We start from the raw sequence: 18996 nt of genomic DNA on the forward strand, positions 1-18996 counted from the left end.
CTCCGTGGAGCCCCCCTCTTCGGCTCGGAAGAACTCCGTGGCATCTAAAATGCTGCGCGGTAGATCTGCAAACGCCCCTGGAGAACTCCAAATTCGGGTCAGTAAGAGGAATCTTTTCTTCACATATTTGCTCTGCATAATAAAGCCCTTACCCGCCGCGATTTTTCTGGCCTCTTGGATTTCCTGGAGGGCGCCCTGGGCTTCAACCCGGGCATCGTGTGCGCTTTGACGGACCTTGGTGAGTTCGGACTCTTGATCCGCAATATTGCGCTCCAAGGACTCACATTTCTTCACGGCGTCCTGGAGCTCTTGCTGGACCTCACTGACCCTGGCCTCGTGCTTTTCACGAGAGGCTCGTTCCTTGGCCACCTTCTTCTCGGCCTCGGCTAGTGCCTTCTTGAGAGCCTCCACCTCGATCGCCGCTCCTAATAAATATCATGGCATTTTTAGTCAGAACAAATTATTCATCTTTCCTAAATATAGACAAGGTTATTGCATACCTTGGTTATCCTCCAGCTGTTTCTTCACGCGGACGAGCTCTTCCTCGGTACGGTCCAGACTCTGCTTCAGTCCGGAGACCTCAGCAGCATGGGAGGTCGCAGGCAGTAACGACGCCGGCTTATTCACATAGACATTTCATAGTTAGTCTCCTACGAAACTTGTTTGATCCTCTGTCCGGCTTTTCTTTTCGAACATCGGACAGTGTATCAGGGGCTACTGTATATACCGTGACATTCTTTCTATATATAATTGCGTTGCTTACCTCAAAGCCCATAAGGGTACGGTGCTCTTCAATGATGGACGCGCCTTGCAGTGCTTCCAGCAAAGTATCCGGTGCCTCTGGATGGATAGATTCACCGGTGGAATAGGTGCACCCCCTTCTCTTAAAGGAGGTTGCTTGCCAGATTCCGGAGCTGTAGGGGTCTCTGGAATTGTATTCGGCTGAGGGCCGAATTCGATATGCCCCCATCGTTAGTATCCATGGGGGTTTGCTCCCCCATATGTCCGGCTGCCGAGGTTTTACCCTCCGGCGCCGCCGTGACGGCCTCCTGAGTTCTCCTTGGCCTAGGACCCCTTGGGACGACACCTCGGTGTTATCCATGGCCTTGGGAGAGGAGGCCTACGGAAGGGTCCCACTGTCCATCGCCTCCGGGTCCAGCGAACCCCCCGAAGATGAGGATCGCTCGAGGTTGGATCGAGCCAGACTGCAAATACATGATTCAACACGTTAATACTATAAAATAGTGAGATCAGATATATGAATGTGTCCGGTTTTTTAGTACTCACGATTTGGCCAGGGGCTTGACCCTGGGAATCCATTCCGAGCTGCTGTCGGTGGCCGCGGTGAAGTCGTTCGGAAGGGAAGATTTCCCCTTCTTGGACACTTCGGCCTCCAAACGCGTGGAGGCCGTCCTCTTCTTTCTCCCCCCTATAGGGGGGATGGCTTTCTTCTTCCTCCTCCTCCTCTTCCTCGTCGTCCTCGGTGGCGGAGGAGTGAGCCTCGGCATCTTCGGACGTCATGTCCGAAGTGCCCTTGCGATGGAGACCGCCCCTGGTCCCCTTGGCCTTCTTCTCCGACGCTTTATAGGGCATCGGAACCAGCATCTTCTTGAGAAGCGGGATTTCTGGGTCTTCTGGCAACGAAGCCGGACAGTGAATCCGCTCCGCCTTCTTTGTCCAGCCCTGAGAAAATCAATAGGGAGACTTAGGCGTCTTCCTCGAGTATGCAAGTAAAGGAAACACCTTGAAAACATGGAAAACTTACCGGACTAGCCAGGTGGGCCAAGTCGTGCCCACGGTCCTCGGCGGTGTCCGACCGTGTCTTGTTGGCTTTGAAGAGCACCTTCCAAATGTCTTCGTGCGTAGTGCCGAAGAACTACAGCAAGGTCTGGTGCTTGGCCGATTCATACTCCCACAAATAGCAAGTCCAGCGCTGGCACAGAAGGATCCGGCGAATTAGCAGATCACATTTACGAGCTTGATATTCTTGTTTATCATGCTCTGTATGTGCGATTGGAGCATTGCCAGCTCGTCCGACGAAGACCAGTCCAGGCCCTTCCTCGGCTAGGAAGTGAGCCGCATTGGGGCTCCGGGATGGAATGCGGAAGCCGCCGCCCAGTTGGTGCCGCATGGCTCCGTGATGTAGAACCACGATTTCTCCACGAAGGAGCCTTCGGGCCATGTGACGTTGGGCATCTTGCTCACCATGGCGCCTCCGCACTTTGCGTGTTGGCCGCTAACCACCTTCGGCTTCACATTGAAGATCTTCAGCCACAATCCAAAGTGGGGTGGGACACGAAGGAAGGCCTCACACACGACAATGAATGCCGAGATGTTGAGGATGGGCCGGGTTGGGGGCCAGATCGTGGAAATCTAGACCCTAGTAGAACATGAGTCCATGGACGAACGGGTGGAGAGGAAATCTCAGCCCGTGGATGAAGTGTGGGAGGAATACAACCCTCACATGGGGCTCCGGAGTAGGGACAATCTGTCCCTTGGCTGGAAGCCGGTGGGCGATCTCCTTGGCCAGATACCCAGCCTCCCGAAGCTGGGTGATGTCCTTCTCCTTGACGGTGGAGGTCATCCACTTGCCCTGCGCTCCAGATCCGGACATGGTCGGAGTGCTTTGTTGGGACGGAAAAGATGAGAACTTGGGTGCTGGAGCTCGAGAATGGGGGAGGCAGAGAATGAGAGAAGGCGTGGGTGAAAGAGGATAAATCCTTATCTCTTTATAAAGGCAGTAAATATCAAAACGCCTCCCCACTCGCCTATTCCCCAAGGGCCGTGCAGGCGGCACGGTTGTGTTACCCACGCCTGTATTGATGAGAATCCCGCAATAAGGGGACACGATCTCTGCTTTGACAAGACGTGCCAATGAAACCGCATCTCGAAATATGGAGCGACAGGCTAAAAACGGTTCGAATAATGACCGGGCGGCGACGTGATGTCACGCTATGAAAAGTTGTCATCAGATTGGACTCGTGAAATATTATACTCTCTACGGTTGTGTGTGGAATTTGTTTTGCAGAGCTGGACACATTTTTTGCGTTCGAAAGAAGCTTTAGAGTATTCGGAGGAGGAACTCACCTTGCAATGCCGAAGACAATCTGCATGCCGGACACCTCGTCATTGAAGCCTGGTTCAGGGGCTACTAAGGGAGTCCTGGATTAAGGGGTCCTCGGACAGCCGGACTATTGATGTGGGCCAAACTAATGGACTATGAAGATACAAGATAGAAGACTTCGTCCCGTGTCCGGATGGGACTCTCCTTGGCGTGGAAGGCAAGCTTGGCGACCGGATATGAAGATTCCTTTCTCTGTAACCGACTTTGTACAACCCTAGTCCCCTCCGGTGTCTATATAAACCGAAGGGCTTGTTGGAGATATGCCCTAGAGGCAATCATGTATGATGATATTTCCTATGTGTTTATGAATAAAGATAGTCCTTGGACATTATCAATGATGTGTATCAACAAGTACGTGACTTGTTTGTGGGACTACGCATTGTATGTTGACTATCCTAAAAGGTCCCTAGTCGAAAGGGTTGTGTGGACGCGCAGCCGACTAGGCTAGCATATGACACGGTGGATGGCTTGGTCTCACTGGCCATGAAGCATTGGATGCTAACCGGATAATATGGACTCGGAAGGATCTGGTCGGATTCGACATAGTCGGATCCGAGTCGAGATAAGGTCCGAGTCGGACAGACCCAACTATGAGACGTAGCGATATGTCATTTGTGAGTCTCTAGTACAACATACATTCTATGTCCTAAGACCTGAGCTGGCGCATGTACTCGGGATGGTGACAGACCTGCTTTGGGCCGACCAAACGCTATGCCATAACTAGGTAGTTACAAAGGTAGGTTTCATGCTTGTCCAGACCCATGCTGTGAGACATGGTCGAGCAAGATGGGATTTGCCCCTCCGATTGGGAGAGATATACTCTGGGCCCCTCGTGTGATCCGACCAGGATAAGCATGGCCATGCGACAAGGATTATGAGATAATCCGGATAGTGGTCGGCATCGCTGGAACGAGAAAGAGGTCGGGCTAGCACAAGGATGGCAATCTCGCCTTGAGCCCGACAACATATATCGTGCGACAAAGGGAACAGAAGTGTGACATGTTGTACAAGTTCGCCTAACCAGCTTCATAGTCTGCTTGGTGTTCGACATGCCTTGCTAGAGGCCGCTACCAACCGTGCAGTTCATAGGTGATCCGAACTGCGACCAAGCCAACTTGAACCTAAGGGGTCGCGCGCTTAAGGGAAGGAACCTATGAGGTCGGATCCGAGGGCACTGGTCGAATGTGATCCGAGTTGTATTCAGATTGTGGCCGAGTAGACTTGTGGGCTTTAGGGTCAGTGCGAGGCCCAAGTGTTGAGCCCGCGACAGACGCATATATAAAGTGGAGGTGCAGCACACTCATGCGGTTGATCGCTTCGGCGCTGTCACTAGGGTTTGCATATGTTGTGAATAGCCACCTCCACTCACTGCCGGTTGTGTGATCGGATCTAGCAGTCCACTACATGACGTTTCTCCTGCACGCGCGGATACCATTAGAGGCGGTGCACTTGCACCGCTCTGGCGAACCTTTTCGCGGGATCCGATCGGCTACGTGGGAGACCGTCAAGGAAGACGACTCCGGGAACGCGAGGCGACTCCGGGAATGCGCTGCCTCAACTCTACTTCCGTTGCATGGCACTGCGCGTCTAGTGATAACGATCTGTGATCCATCTCCCGTTGCATGTTCCTGGTTGTTCTGCGCGTAGGAAAGTTTTATTTTGCAGTCGACGCACCCTACGGTAGAACCCAACAGGGCTTAGTCCGTAGAGGCATATACACAATCATAATCATATAGGCTAGACTTCTTGGTTTTAGCCATTACGATCTCGTGGTAGATCAACTCTTGTAATACTCATATTCATCAAGATCAATCAAGCAGGAAGTAGGGTATTACCTCCATAGAGAGGGCCCGAACATCGGTAAACATCATATCCCCTGTCACCTATTACCATCAACCTTAGACGCACAGTTTGGGACCCCCTACCTGAGATCCGTCGGTTTTGACACCGACACCACCTGCTTTGCTTTGGTTGCGACATTGGTGGCCTCGATGTCGAGCTGCCTCTGCCTGGCCATGACATTGGCGACCTCGATGTCGAGCTGCCTTTGCCGGGACGCTTCCTTCATGTCGATCTTCCTCTTCTTAGCTGCCTCCTGTTGGGGAACGTAGCAGAAATTCAAAATTTTCCTACGTGTCACCAAGATCTATCTATGGAGAAACTAGCAACGAGGGGAAGGAGAGTGCATCTACATACCCTTGTAGATCGCTAAGCGGAAGCGTTCAAGAGAACGGGGTTGAAGGAGTCGTACTCGTCGTGATCCAAATCACCGGAGATCCTAGTGCCGAACGGACGGCACCTCCGCTTTCAACACACGTACAGCCCGGTGACGTCTCCCATGCCTTGATCCAGCAAGTAGAGAGGGAGAGGTTGAGGAAGACTCCATCCAGTAGCAGCACAACGGCGTGGTGGTGGTGGAGGAGCGTGGCAATCCTGCAGGGCTTCGCCAAGCACCTGCGGGAGAGGAGGAGGTGTCACGGGAGGGAGGGAGGCGCCAGGGCTTCAGGTGCGGCACCCCTCCCTCCCCTCCCTTTATATAGGGGCAAGGGAGAGGGGGAGGCGCAGCCTTGCCCCTTCCTCCAAGGAAGGGGTGCGGCCAAGGGGGGGAGGAGTCCATCCTCCCCAAGGCACCTCGGAGGTGCCTTCCCCTTTGAGGACTCTCCCCTTTTCTTATATCTTGGCGCATGGGCCTCTTGGGGCTGGTGCCCTTGGCCCATATAGGCCAAGGCGCACCCCCTACAGCCCATGTGGCCCCCCGGGGCAGGTGGACCCCCCGGGACCCCGGACCCCTTTCGGCACTCCCGGTACAATACCGATAAAGTGCGAAACTTTTCCGGCGACCAAAATAAGACTTCCCATATATAAATCTTTACCTCCGGACCATTCCGGAACTCCTCGTGACGTCCGGGATCTCATCCGGGACTCCGAACAACATTCGGTAACCACATACAAACTTCCTTTATAACCCTAGCGTCATCGAACCTTAAGTGTGTAGACCCTACGGGTTCGGGAACCATGCAGACATGACCGAGACGTTCTCCGGTCAATAACCAACAGCGGGATCTGGATACCCATGTTGGCTCCCACATGTTCCACGATGATCTCATCGGATGAACCACGATGTCAAGGACTCAATCAATCCCGTATACAATTCCCTTTGTCTAGCGGTATTGTACTTGCCCGAGATTCGATCGTCGGTATACCGATACCTTGTTCAATCTCGTTACCGGCAAGTCTCTTTACTCGTTCCGTAACACATCATCCCGTGATCAACCCCTTGGTCACATTGTGCACATTATGATGATGTCCTACCGAGTGGGCCCAGAGATACCTCTCCGTTTACACGGAGTGACAAATCCCAGTCTCGATTCGTGCCAACCCAACAGACACTTTCGGAGATACCTGTAGTGCACCTTTATAGCCACCCAGTTACGTTGTGACGTTTGGTACACCCAAAGCATTCCTACGGTATCCGGGAGTTGCACAATCTCATGGTCTAAGGAAGAGATACTTGACATTAGAAAAGCTTTAGCATACGAACTACGATCTTTGTGCTAGGCTTAGGATTGGGTCTTGTCCATCACATCATTCTCCTAATGATGTGATCCCGTTATCAATGACATCCAATGTCCATGGTTAGGAAACCGTAACCATCTATTGATCAACGAGCTAGTCAACTAGAGGCTTACTAGGGACATGGTGTTGTCTATGTACCCACACATGTATCTGAGTTTCCTATCAATACAATTATAGCATGGATAATAAAAGATTATCATGAACAAGGAAATATAATAATAACTAATTTATTATTGCCTCTAGGGCATATTTCCAACAGTCTCCCACTTGCACTAGAGTCAATAATCTAGTTCACATCGCTATGTGATTAACACTGATATGTCACATCGCCATGTGACCAACATCCAAAGAGTTTACTAGTGTCACTAAACTAGTTCACATCACCATGTGATTAAGACTCAATGAGTTCTGGGGTTGGATCATGTTTTCCTTGTGAGAGAAGTTTTAGTCAACGGGTCTGCAGTATTCAGATCCATATGTACTTCGCAATTCTCTATGTCATATCGTAAATGCTGCTTCCAAGTTCCACTTGAAGCTATTCCAAATGGTTGCTCCACTATACGTATCCGGTTTGCTACTGGAGTCATTCGGATAGGTGTTAAAGCTTGCATCGATGTAACCCTTTACGCTGAACTCTTTATCACCTCCATAATCGAGAAACATGTCCTTATTTACTCCAAGGACAATTTTGACTGATGTCCAATGATCCATTCCTGGATCATTCTTGTACCCCTTGACTGACTCATGGCAAGGCACACTTATGGTGCGGTACACAGCATAGCATACTACAGAGCCTATGTCTGAAGCATAGGGGACGACCTTCGTCCTTCCTCTCTCTTCTGCCGTGGTCGAGCTTTAACTCTTAACTTCATACCTTACAACTCAGGCAAGAACTCCTTCTTTGACTGATCCATCTTGAACACCTTCAAGATCATGTCAAGGTATGTGCTCATTTGAAAGTACCATTTAGCGTTTTGATCTATCCTCATAGATCTTGATGCTCAATGTTCAAACAGCTTAATTCAGGTTTTCTATTGAAAAACACTTTTCAAATAACCCTGTATGCTTTTCAGAAATTCTACATCATTTCCGGTCATCAATATGTCAACAACATATACTCATCAGAAATTCCATAGTGCTCCCACTCACTTCTTTGGAAATACAAGTTTCTCATGAACTTTGTATAAACCCAAAATCTTTGATCATCTCATCAAAGCGCACATTCCAACTCCGAGATGCTTACTCCAGTCCTTAGAAGGATCGCTGGAGCCAGCATACCATTTAGCATCCTTAGGATCGACAAAACTTTTCTGATTGTATCACATACAACCTTTCCTTATGAAAACTGGTAAGGAAACTCGTCTTGACATCCATCTGCCAGATTTCATAAATGCAGCTAATGCTAACATGATTCCGACGGACTTAAGCATTGCTACGGATGAGAAAATCTCATCGTAGTCAACTCCTTGAACTTGTGAAAAACTCTTCGCCACAAGTCGAGCTTCATAGACGGTGACATCACCGTCCACGTCCGTCTTCTTCTTAAAGATCCATTTATCTCAATGGCTTGCCGATCATCGGGCAAGTCCACCAAAGTCCATGCTTTGTTCTGATACATGGATCCTATCTCGGATTTCATGGCTTCTAACCATTTATCGGAATTTGGGCCCACCATCGCTTCTCCATAGCTCGTAGGTTCATTGTTGTCTAGCAACATGACCTTCAAGACAGGATTACTGTACCACTCTGAAGTAGTACGTATCCTTGTCACCCTACGAGGTACGGTAGTGACTTGATCCAAAAACTTCATGATCACTATCATAAGCTTCTACTTCAATTGGTGTAGGCGCCACAGGAACAACTTCCTGTGCCCTGCTACACACTTGTTGAAGTGACGGTTCAATAACCTCATCAAGTCTCCACCATCCTCCCACTCAATTTTCGAGACAAACCTTTCCTCGAGAAAGGACCCGATTCAAGAAACAATCCCTATTGCTTTTGGATCTGAATTAGGAGGTATACCCAACTATTTTGGGTGTCCTATGAAGATGCATTTTATCCGCTTTGGGTTCGAGCTTATCAACCTGAAACTTTTTCACATAAGCGTCGCAGCCCCAAACCTTTCAAGAAACGACAACTTAGGTTTCTCCAAACGGTGTCGTCTCAACGGAATTACGTGGTACCCTATTAAAGTGAGTGCGGTTGTCTCTAATGCCTAACCCATGAACGATAGTGGTAATTCGATAAGAGACATCATGGTACGCACCATATCCAATAGGGTGCAACTATGATGTTCGGACACACCATCACACTATGGTGTTCCAGGCGGTATTAATTGTGAAACAATTTCCACAATGTCTTAATTGCGTGCCAAAGCTCGTAACTCAGATACTCATCTCTATGATCATATCATAGACATTCTATCCTCTTGTCACGAAGATCTTAAACTTCACTCTGAAATTACTTGAACCATTCAATAATTCAGACTTGTGTTTCATCAAGTAAATATACTCAACATCTACTCGAATCATCTGTGAAGTAAGAACATAACGATATTCACTGCATGCCTCAGCACTCATTGGACTGCACACATCAAAATGTGTTACTTCCAACAAGTTGCTATCTTGTTCCATTTTACTGAAACCGAGGCTTTTCAGTCATCTTGCCCATGTGGTATGATTTGCATATCTCAAGTGATTCAAAATCAAGTGAGTCCAAACGATCCATCTGCATGGAGTTTCTTCATGCGTATACACCAATAGACATGGTTCGCATGTCTCAAACTTTTCAAAAACGAGTGAGTCCAAAGATCCATCAACATGGAGCTTCTTCATGCGTTTTATACCAATATGACTTACATGGCAGTGCCACAAGTAAGTGGTACTATCATTACTATCTTATATCTTTTGGCATGAAAATGTGTATCACTACGATCGAGATTCAATAAACCATTCCTTTAGGTGCAAGACCATTGAAGGTATTATTCAAATAAATAGAGTAACCATTATTCTCCTTAAATGAATAACCGTATTGCGATAGACATAATCCAATCATGTCTATGCTCAACGCAAACACCAAATGACAATTATTCAGGTTTAATACTAATCTTGATGGTAGAGGGAGCGTGCGATGTTTGATCACATCAAACTTGGAAACACTTCCAACACATATCGTCAGCTCACCTTTAGCTAGTCTCCGTTTATTCCGTAGCTCTTTTATTTCGAGTTACTAACACTTAGCAACCGAACCGGTATCTTAATACCCTGGTGCTACTAGGAGTACTAGTAAAGTACACATTAACATAATGTATATCCAATATACTTCTATCGACCTTGCCAGCCTTCTCATCTACCAAGTATCTAGGGTAATTCTGCTCTAGTGACTGTTCCCCTTATTACAGAAGCACTTAGTCTCGGGTTTGGGTTAAACCTTGGGTTTCTTCACTAGAGCAGCAGCTGATTTGCCGTTTCATGAAGTATCCCTTCTTGCCCTTGCCCTTCTTGAAACTAGTGGTTTCACCAACCATCAACAATTGATGCTCCTTCTTGATTTCTACTTTCGCGGTGTCAAACATCGCGAATACCTCAAGGATCATCATATCTATCCCTGATATGTTATAGTTCATCACGAAGCTCTAGCAGCTTGGTGGCAATGACTTTGGAGAAACATCACTATCTCATCTGGAAGATCAACTCCCACTCGATTCAAGTGATTGTTGCACTCAGACAATCTGAGCACAAGCTCAACGATTGAGCTTTTCTCCCTTAGTTTGCAGGCTAAGAAAATCGTCGGAGGTCTTATACCTCTTGACGTGGGCACGAGCCTGAAATCCCAATTTCAGCCCTCGAAACATCTCATATGTTCCGCGACGTTTCGAAAACGTCTTTGGTGCCTCAACTCTAAACCGTTTAACTGAACTATCACGTAGTTATCAAAACGTGTATGTCCGATGTTCGCAACATCCACAAACGACGTTTGGGGTTCAGCACACTGAGCGGTGCATTAAGGACATAAGCTTTCTACTGTCCGCATAATCGCTACTATCAACTTTCAACTATATTTTCTCTAGGAACATATCTAAACAGTGGAACTAAAGCGCGAGCTTACGACATAATTTGCAAAGATCTTTTGACTATGTTCAGGATAATTAAGTTCATCTTATGAACTCCCACTCAGATAGACATCCCTCTAGTCATCTAAGTGATTACATGATCCGAGTCAACTAGGCCGTGTCCGATCATCACGTGAGACGGACTAGTCATCATCGGTGAACATCTTCATGTTGATCGTATCTACTATACGACTCATGCTCGACCTTTCGGTCTCTGTGTTCCGAGGCCATGTCTGTACATGCTAGGCTCGTCAAGTTAACCCTAAGTGTTTCGCGTGTGTAAATCTGTCTTACACCCGTTGTATGTGAACGTAAGAATCCATCACACCCGATCATCACGTGGTGCTTAGAAGCGACGAACTTTAGCAACGGTGCACAGTTAGGGGAGAACACTTCTTGAAATTGTTGTAAGGGATCATCTTATTTACTACCGTCGTTCTAAGTAAACAAGATGCATAAACATGATAAACATCACATGCAATCAAATAGTGACATGATATGGCCAATATCATTTGCTCCTTTGATCTCCATCTTCGGGGCTCCATGATCATCATCGTCACCGGCATGACACCATGATCTCCATCATCATGATCTCCATCATCGTGTCTTCATGAAGTTGTCTCGCCAACTATTACTTCTACTACTATGGCTACCGGTTAGCAATAAAGTAAAGTAATTACATGGCGTTGTTCAATGACACGCAGGTCATACAATAAATAAAGACAACTCCTATGGCTCCTGCCGGTTGTCATACTCATCGACATGCAAGTCGTGATTCCTATTACAAGAACATGATCAATCTCATACATCACATATCATTCATCACATTCTTCTTGGCCATATCACATCACATAGCATACCCTGCAAAAACAAGTTAGACGTCCTCTAATTGTTGTTTGCATGTTTTACGTGGCTGCTATGGGTTTCTAGCAAGAACGTTTCTTACCTACGCAAAACCACAACGTGATATGCCAATTGCTATTTACCCTTCATAAGGACCCTTTTCATCGAATCCGTTCCGACTAAAGTGGGAGAGACTGGCACCCGCTAGCCACCTTATGCACCAAGTGCATGTCAGTCGGTGGAACCTGTCTCACGTAAGAGTACGTGTAAGGTCGGTCCGGGCCGCTTCATCCCACAATACCGTCGAAACAAGATTGGACTAGTAACGGTAAGCATATTGAACAAAATCAACGCCCACAACTACTTTGTGTTCTACTCGTGCAAAGAATCTACGCAATAGACCTAGCTCATGATGCCACTGTTGGGGAACGTAGCAGAAATTCAAAATTTTCCTACGTGTCACCAAGATCTATCTATGGAGAAACCAGCAACGAGGGGAAGGAGAGTGCATCTACATACCCTTGTAGATCGCTAAGCGGAAGCGTTCAAGAGAACGGGGTTGAAGGAGTCGTACTCGTCGTGATCCAAATCACCGGAGATCCTAGTGCCGAACGGACGGCACCTCCGCGTTCAACACACGTACAGCCCGGTGACGTCTCCCATGCCTTGATCCAGCAAGGAGAGAGGGAGAGGTTGAGGAAGACTCCATCCAGCAGCAGCACAACGGCGTGGTGGTGGTGGAGGAGCGTGGCAATCCTGCAGGGCTTCGCCAAGCACCTGCGGGAGAGGAGGAGGTGTCACGGGAGGGAGGGAGGCGCCAGGGCTTCAGGTGCGGCCACCCCTCCCTCCCCTCCCTTTATATAGGGGCAAGGGAGAGGGGGGAGGCGCAGCCTTGCCCCTTCCTCCAAGGAAGGGGTGCGGCCAAGGGGGGGGAGGAGTCCATCCTCCCCAAGGCACCTCGGAGGTGCCTTCCCCTTTGAGGACTCTCCCCTTTTTCTTATATCTTGGCGCATGGGCCTCTTGGGGCTGGTGCCCTTGGCCCATATAGGCCAAGGCGCACCCCCTACAGCCCATGTGGCCCCCCGGGGCAGGTGGACCCCCCCGGTGGACCCCCGGACCCCTTTCGGCACTCCCGGTACAATACCGATAAAGTGCGAAACTTTTCCGGCGACCAAAATAAGACTTCCCATATATAAATCTTTACCTCCGGACCATTCCGGAACTCCTCGTGACGTCCGGGATCTCATCCGGGACTCCGAACAACATTCGGTAACCACATACAAACTTCCTTTATAACCCTAGCGTCATCGAACCTTAAGTGTGTAGACCCTACGGGTTCGGGAACCATGCAGACATGACCGAGACGTTCTCCGGTCAATAACCAACAGCGGGATCTGGATACCCATGTTGGCTCCCACATGTTCCACGATGATCTCATCGGATGAACCACGATGTCAAGGACTCAATCAATCCCGTATACAATTCCCTTTGTCTAGCGGTATTGTACTTGCCCGAGATTCGATCGTCGGTATACCGATACCTTGTTCAATCTCGTTACCGGCAAGTCTCTTTACTCGTTCCGTAACACATCATCCCGTGATCAACCCCTTGGTCACATTGTGCACATTATGATGATGTCCTACCGAGTGGGCCCAGAGATACCTCTCCGTTTACACGGAGTGACAAATCCCAGTCTCGATTCGTGCCAACCCAACAGACACTTTCGGAGATACCTGTAGTGCACCTTTATAGCCACCCAGTTACGTTGTGACGTTTGGTACACCCAAAGCATTCCTACGGTATCCGGGAGTTGCACAATCTCATGGTCTAAGGAAAGATACTTGACATTAGAAAAGCTTTAGCATACGAACTACGATCTTTGTGCTAGGCTTAGGATTGGGTCTTGTCCATCACATCATTCTCCTAATGATGTGATCCCGTTATCAATGACATCCAATGTCCATGGTTAGGAAACCGTAACCATCTATTGATCAACGAGCTAGTCAACTAGAGGCTTACTAGGGACATGGTGTTGTCTATGTACCCACACATGTATCTGAGTTTCCTATCAATACAATTATAGCATGGATAATAAACGATTATCATGAACAAGGAAATATAATAATAACTAATTTATTATTGCCTCTAGGGAATATTTCCAACACCTCCTCCATCACAAGTTTCTTCCTTTGAAGCTCTAGGTATTGCTTCATTTGCTCGATCTTACTTTGTCGCTTTTTCTCATCCCTCACATCCTTTTGAGACATCATGTTGTGCAAAGTCTCATGCAAGGCGATGACGCATCATGTATGTCGTCCACCTTGGAGTTGGTCTTACCCCTCGGCCTCTTCAACGCCTCACCACCTCCACCTCCGGCCAACGCGGCCGTCTTTTTGCCTCTCTTCCTTTGAAGTTCACGGTATTGATCCTTGAACTTAGGGCAATTATTAATGATCATCCAACAATGCGTAAGAGAATGGCTTGTCATTGTGTCGGGCCTTGGATGCTTCCAAAGATTGAAATGCCTACACCACATGATCAACAACAATTGAACATGCAAACATATACAAGGCCGAAGTCTCATGGCCATAGCAATGAAAGAACTAGGATGAGGAGAGCATACCATGTCCCCAATGCCGAGACCACTCATGGGGCGTGCTTCAACGCTCTCAAGTGTGACACAATACTTATTGCATTCTTATTGGATGAACAACCACCTCTTTTGAATTGAGATGATGCCACGATCGCTCATAATTTGGTAGGGCTCAAACATCTTTCTTTCATGGAATGTTTTGTGGACTCTCGTCCAAAAAACAAGGCCCTTTTGTTGCGCGCAGGTCCTCAGATCTTGACTAATCTCCATCCAACATTGGCAAATCAATTTGTCCTTGTCTTATGAATATGAACCCGTGCGAATGCTCTTCTTCCTCTTTTGTGCTTCCGCTCTTTGGGTGAGCTCGTCGATGAACAATGGCTCCCACCCAATATCAATATCAATGCCTTCTTCATCACCATCACCTTTGCAATAGATGTCATCATCTTCATGCCACGAGTCACCATGGTCGTAGTCAGCATGGTCGTGGGCCTCTTCATCGGCAACGTACTGGGCGCGGGCATCCTGACTTTGGGTCTCGTCGGGGTCGTAGGCACCGACATGCCCACCCTCGTAGATCACATTCTCCATGAACTGGTTGTAGAAGGGGTCGTCGACCGTTGGCGTTGGTGTTGGCATTTCGTCGAACAGGACGCGAGGCGATGGCATGGTGCCCGTAAACGGTGGTCGTGCTTGCTTTCTTTGCATCTCGACGAACGGCCGATCACCGCTGCTGGACCCCATCGTGACGTTGAGGTCGTTGACGGCTGAGGGGCGCGGGGCGCGATCACGCCAACGTCCGGCAACCCCAAAAAATGGGTCTGGCCATCGTGACTTGGCGGCGGGAAGTCGGGCGACATAGGCGTGGTCCGCGACGTCGGCGACGGGCAGTGCTGAGGCCTAGCGACCGATGAGCCTATGCTCGCCGGGCCGACGACCGCACCAGAGAAACCCTCCGGACGGCAAAGGCCAAGCATGAGGAGGGCATGCGCTTTGTTGATGATGGCCTCCTTCTCGTCGACCTCGGCCTTGCGCCGTGCGGCCTCCACAGCATCGCGCTCGGCGGCGAACTTGGTTGCGGCGGTCTTGCCCTTGACGGCCGCCCTCCGGTTCCTCCTCTTCGCCGATTACGCGTCCATCTTGGCGAGCTCCTCCGGCGTGCATTCTGACCACGGCTTCCTTGGACCCTTGGCCGCCTTCTTCTTCACCTTTCCGGGCGGGTCGACGGCCAGGCCGCCGGAATTCGGCGGGGCGTCGGCCATGGACCTGGGAGGGTTTGGGGAAAATGGCGCCAAATGGGCCTCGGGGGTTTTGCTTTGTGCCACCGACGCGCAGGCCAGGGGAGGAAAAGCGTGCACGTACCACCCGTCCGCGCGCTGTCCATTTCACCGCAGAAGCGGCCCAAACTTGGGCCGGGGATGGGTCGAAAGCGGACAGAAAACGGACAATAGTCCGTTTGCGCCCGCGCGCTGGGTCGTCTGTTTTGTCTGTTTTGCCCCAAACGGACGCACCCGGACAAGATGGGGTTGCGCGCCGGAGTTGGCCTTAGTTGATCCCAGTTTTGTCTCAATATTTGACATGACCATGGAGTCTAGCCAAAAAATTTTGGGAACAGTGGAGAACATATAGACAATCGAAACTTTAATTTGAATATATTGGTTTAGCAAAATTTTGGTGGGCTTCTGTTCTGTGTTAGTATATTTTTCTCTGATGAAAACAATCCGAAAAGACCTAAACAGGACGTGCTGCCATGGACGGCGTCAGGAGGAGCATGGGCACGTGAAAAGTACGAGTAGTAGTAGTAATAAATCGCCCGTAGGAGTACTACCACTGGTAATGTGGGACAGTGGGCACCAGCCAATTGCGGACGGCACGGACGACAACATATAGCACGTCCTCGTCTGCCTACGTGTTGTTTCTCCACTGGATATTCCGTACGGTCTTCGGTCCGAGGACACCGACGGGTAGCCGAGCCTCGTACACTCCCGTGGGTCCCACGCGCATCCGATTGGCCATTAGCTGCTGCTCCCTCGTGGAGCGGGCCCCACTGAGACGACTTCCTGCTTTTAGCGGGCGCGTCAAGTTCGGGCTGGCTGCTGGCCTGCTGCCATGACTCGCGGGCCCGTCCTCCTGCGTCGGGGTCTAGGACACTGGATTGTTTGGTGCGTGTAGCATTCGTGCAGATGGCGACTCGACGGTGAATGCACAACCCAGTCAACTTGCAGCTGAGGTAGCAAATGACAGTAGAAAGAGATGTTTCCGTCGGTGACTTCATAAAACTTAAAGATGGTATTGTTGGCTCATTCTCACAGAGGTGCTTAGCTCGTGTGCGTGTGTGCGTTTATATGTGCGTGTATATATAAGCGATTGCGTCTGTACTGTGTTTAAAAAAAACTTCCAGCTAAGGTACGGATCTTCACAAGCAAGAGTATCACCTGTGTACCTCTTGAGTCATCTGAAATTTATATTGCGTATTACTACAATGGTACTCGTGCATCCCCATCTTGACGGTGTCGGCTACAATGGTGTTGATGGCGGCGTAGATTTCCGCCAGCCTCTCTGGTTGGTGAGGCTAGGGTTTGCTGTGTTGGGAATCTACGGTAGGGTGCGTCGACTGCAAATTAGAAATTCCTACGCGCAGAACATCCAGGAACATGCTACGGGAGATGGATCACAGATTGTTACCACTAGAAGCGCAATGCCGTGCAGCGGAAGTAGAGTTGAGGCAGCGCGTCCGCGTGGATAGTCTCCTCGTCCGATCTCCCTCGAACAGCTGGTCGTCCGATCCCATGTACAAGTTCGTCGGAGCGGCGCAAGTGCACCGCCTCTAACGGTATCCACGTGTGCAGGAGGAACACCGTGCGGCGGACTGCTAGGTCCGATCACACAGTCGGCGGCGAGTGGAGGTGGCTATTCGCAACACATGCAAACCTTAGTCGCAGTTCCGAAGGGATCAACCGCATGAGTGTGCCGCACCTCCACCTTATATAGGCGTCTGTCGCGGGCTCAATACTTGGGCCTCGCACGGACCCTAAAACCCACAAGTCTACTCGGCCACAATTCGAATACAGCTCGAATCACATCTGACCAGTGTCTTCGGATCTGACCTTGTAGGTTCCTTCCCTTAAGCGCGCGACCTCTTAGGATTCAAGTCAGCTTGGTCGCAGTTCGGATCACCTCCGAACTGCACGGTTGGTAGCGGCCTCTAGCAAGGCATATGCCGAACACCAAGCAGACTATGAAGCTGGTTAGGCGAACCTGTACAACGTGTCACACTTCTGTTCCCTTTGCCGCACGATATATGTTGTCGGGCTCAAGGCGAGACTGTCATCCTTGTGCTAGCCCGACCTCTTTCTCGTTCCAGTGATACCGACCACTATCCGGATTATCTCATAATCCTTGTCGCATGGCCATGCTTTATCCTGGTCGAATCACACGAGGGGCCCAGAGTATATCTCTCCTTATCAGAGGGGCAAATCTTATCTTGCTCGACCATGTCTCGCAGCATGGGACTGGACAAACCCGAAACCTACCTTTGTAACTACCCAGTCACGGAGTAGCGTTTGGTTGGCCCAAAGCAAGTTTGTCACCATCCCGAGTACATGCGTCAGCTCAGGTCTTAGGACATAGAACTTTTGTTGTACTAGAGACTCACATATGACATATCGCTGCGTCTCATAGTTGGGTCTGTCCGACTCGGACCTTATCTCGACTCGGTTCCGACTACGTCGAATCCGACCAGACCTTTCCAAGTCCATATTATCCGGTTAGCATCCAATGCTCCATGGATAGTGAGATCGAGCAATCGACCGTGTCATATGCTAGTCTAGTCGGCTGCACGTCCACACATTCCTTTCGACTAGGGACCTTTTAGGATAGTTATCATACAATGCATAGCCCCACAAACAAGTCGTACTTGCTGATACACATCATTGATAATGTCCAAGGACTATCTTTATTCATAAACACATAGGAAATATCATCATACATGATTGCCTCTAGGGCATATCTCCAACATGCTGGTGTGGCCGCACGGCAACTTCCCTTTGCAGTTAGGTCATTTTGCCCTCTCTCCATCATATTAGTACAGCCTCCGGTGCTGGTGCGACATTCGTGAGCTTTTTTAGATGTTGTGATCTTAAATTCGTGGAACTCTTAACGAGGATGACTTTGACAGTTTCTCCATAGTGTGCTGGTCCGGTATGACCTTGGCATTGATGACTCCTTGAAGATGGAACGGCAACGACAGCGCACCATGACCATTTGGGAGGACGGTATCCATTGCCCCCAGGGACGTTCATATGTTCTTTTTTTCATTTTTAGGTGATGTCGGTACTCCTGGTTTCAACAACATATTTGAGACCTTTTTCAAAAGGCACTCGTTTCGACACATCTCACTCAAGCTATATACATTGCGTGGAGCTAAAGCACACCTGCTACATATTTTTGTACTCCTCGATTCTCTCTCACAAAAATAGATCCCACAAAAATAGCACATTCATTCCCAAAAGGATCTACAACCCCCCCCCCCCCTAAAATCCATCCTTGCTAGGCACTTCGTTGAGTGCTTGCCTGCCTGCCTCTTTGTAGTCCTCCAAATCAATACTCTCTCAGACACATCTTGAATAACTCATTCTTTAGAAAACGTGAATCAAACGCAATAAACCAAACATACACCGCCGTTCAACGTAGTCAAATGTTGTTCATTGAATATGAATGTTTTGAGCGGCCCAACCATTTTCCACATTG

Source organism: Triticum aestivum, chromosome 4B (assembly GCF_018294505.1).
Source record: "Triticum aestivum cultivar Chinese Spring chromosome 4B, IWGSC CS RefSeq v2.1, whole genome shotgun sequence".
NCBI classification, from domain to species: domain Eukaryota; kingdom Viridiplantae; phylum Streptophyta; class Magnoliopsida; order Poales; family Poaceae; genus Triticum; species Triticum aestivum.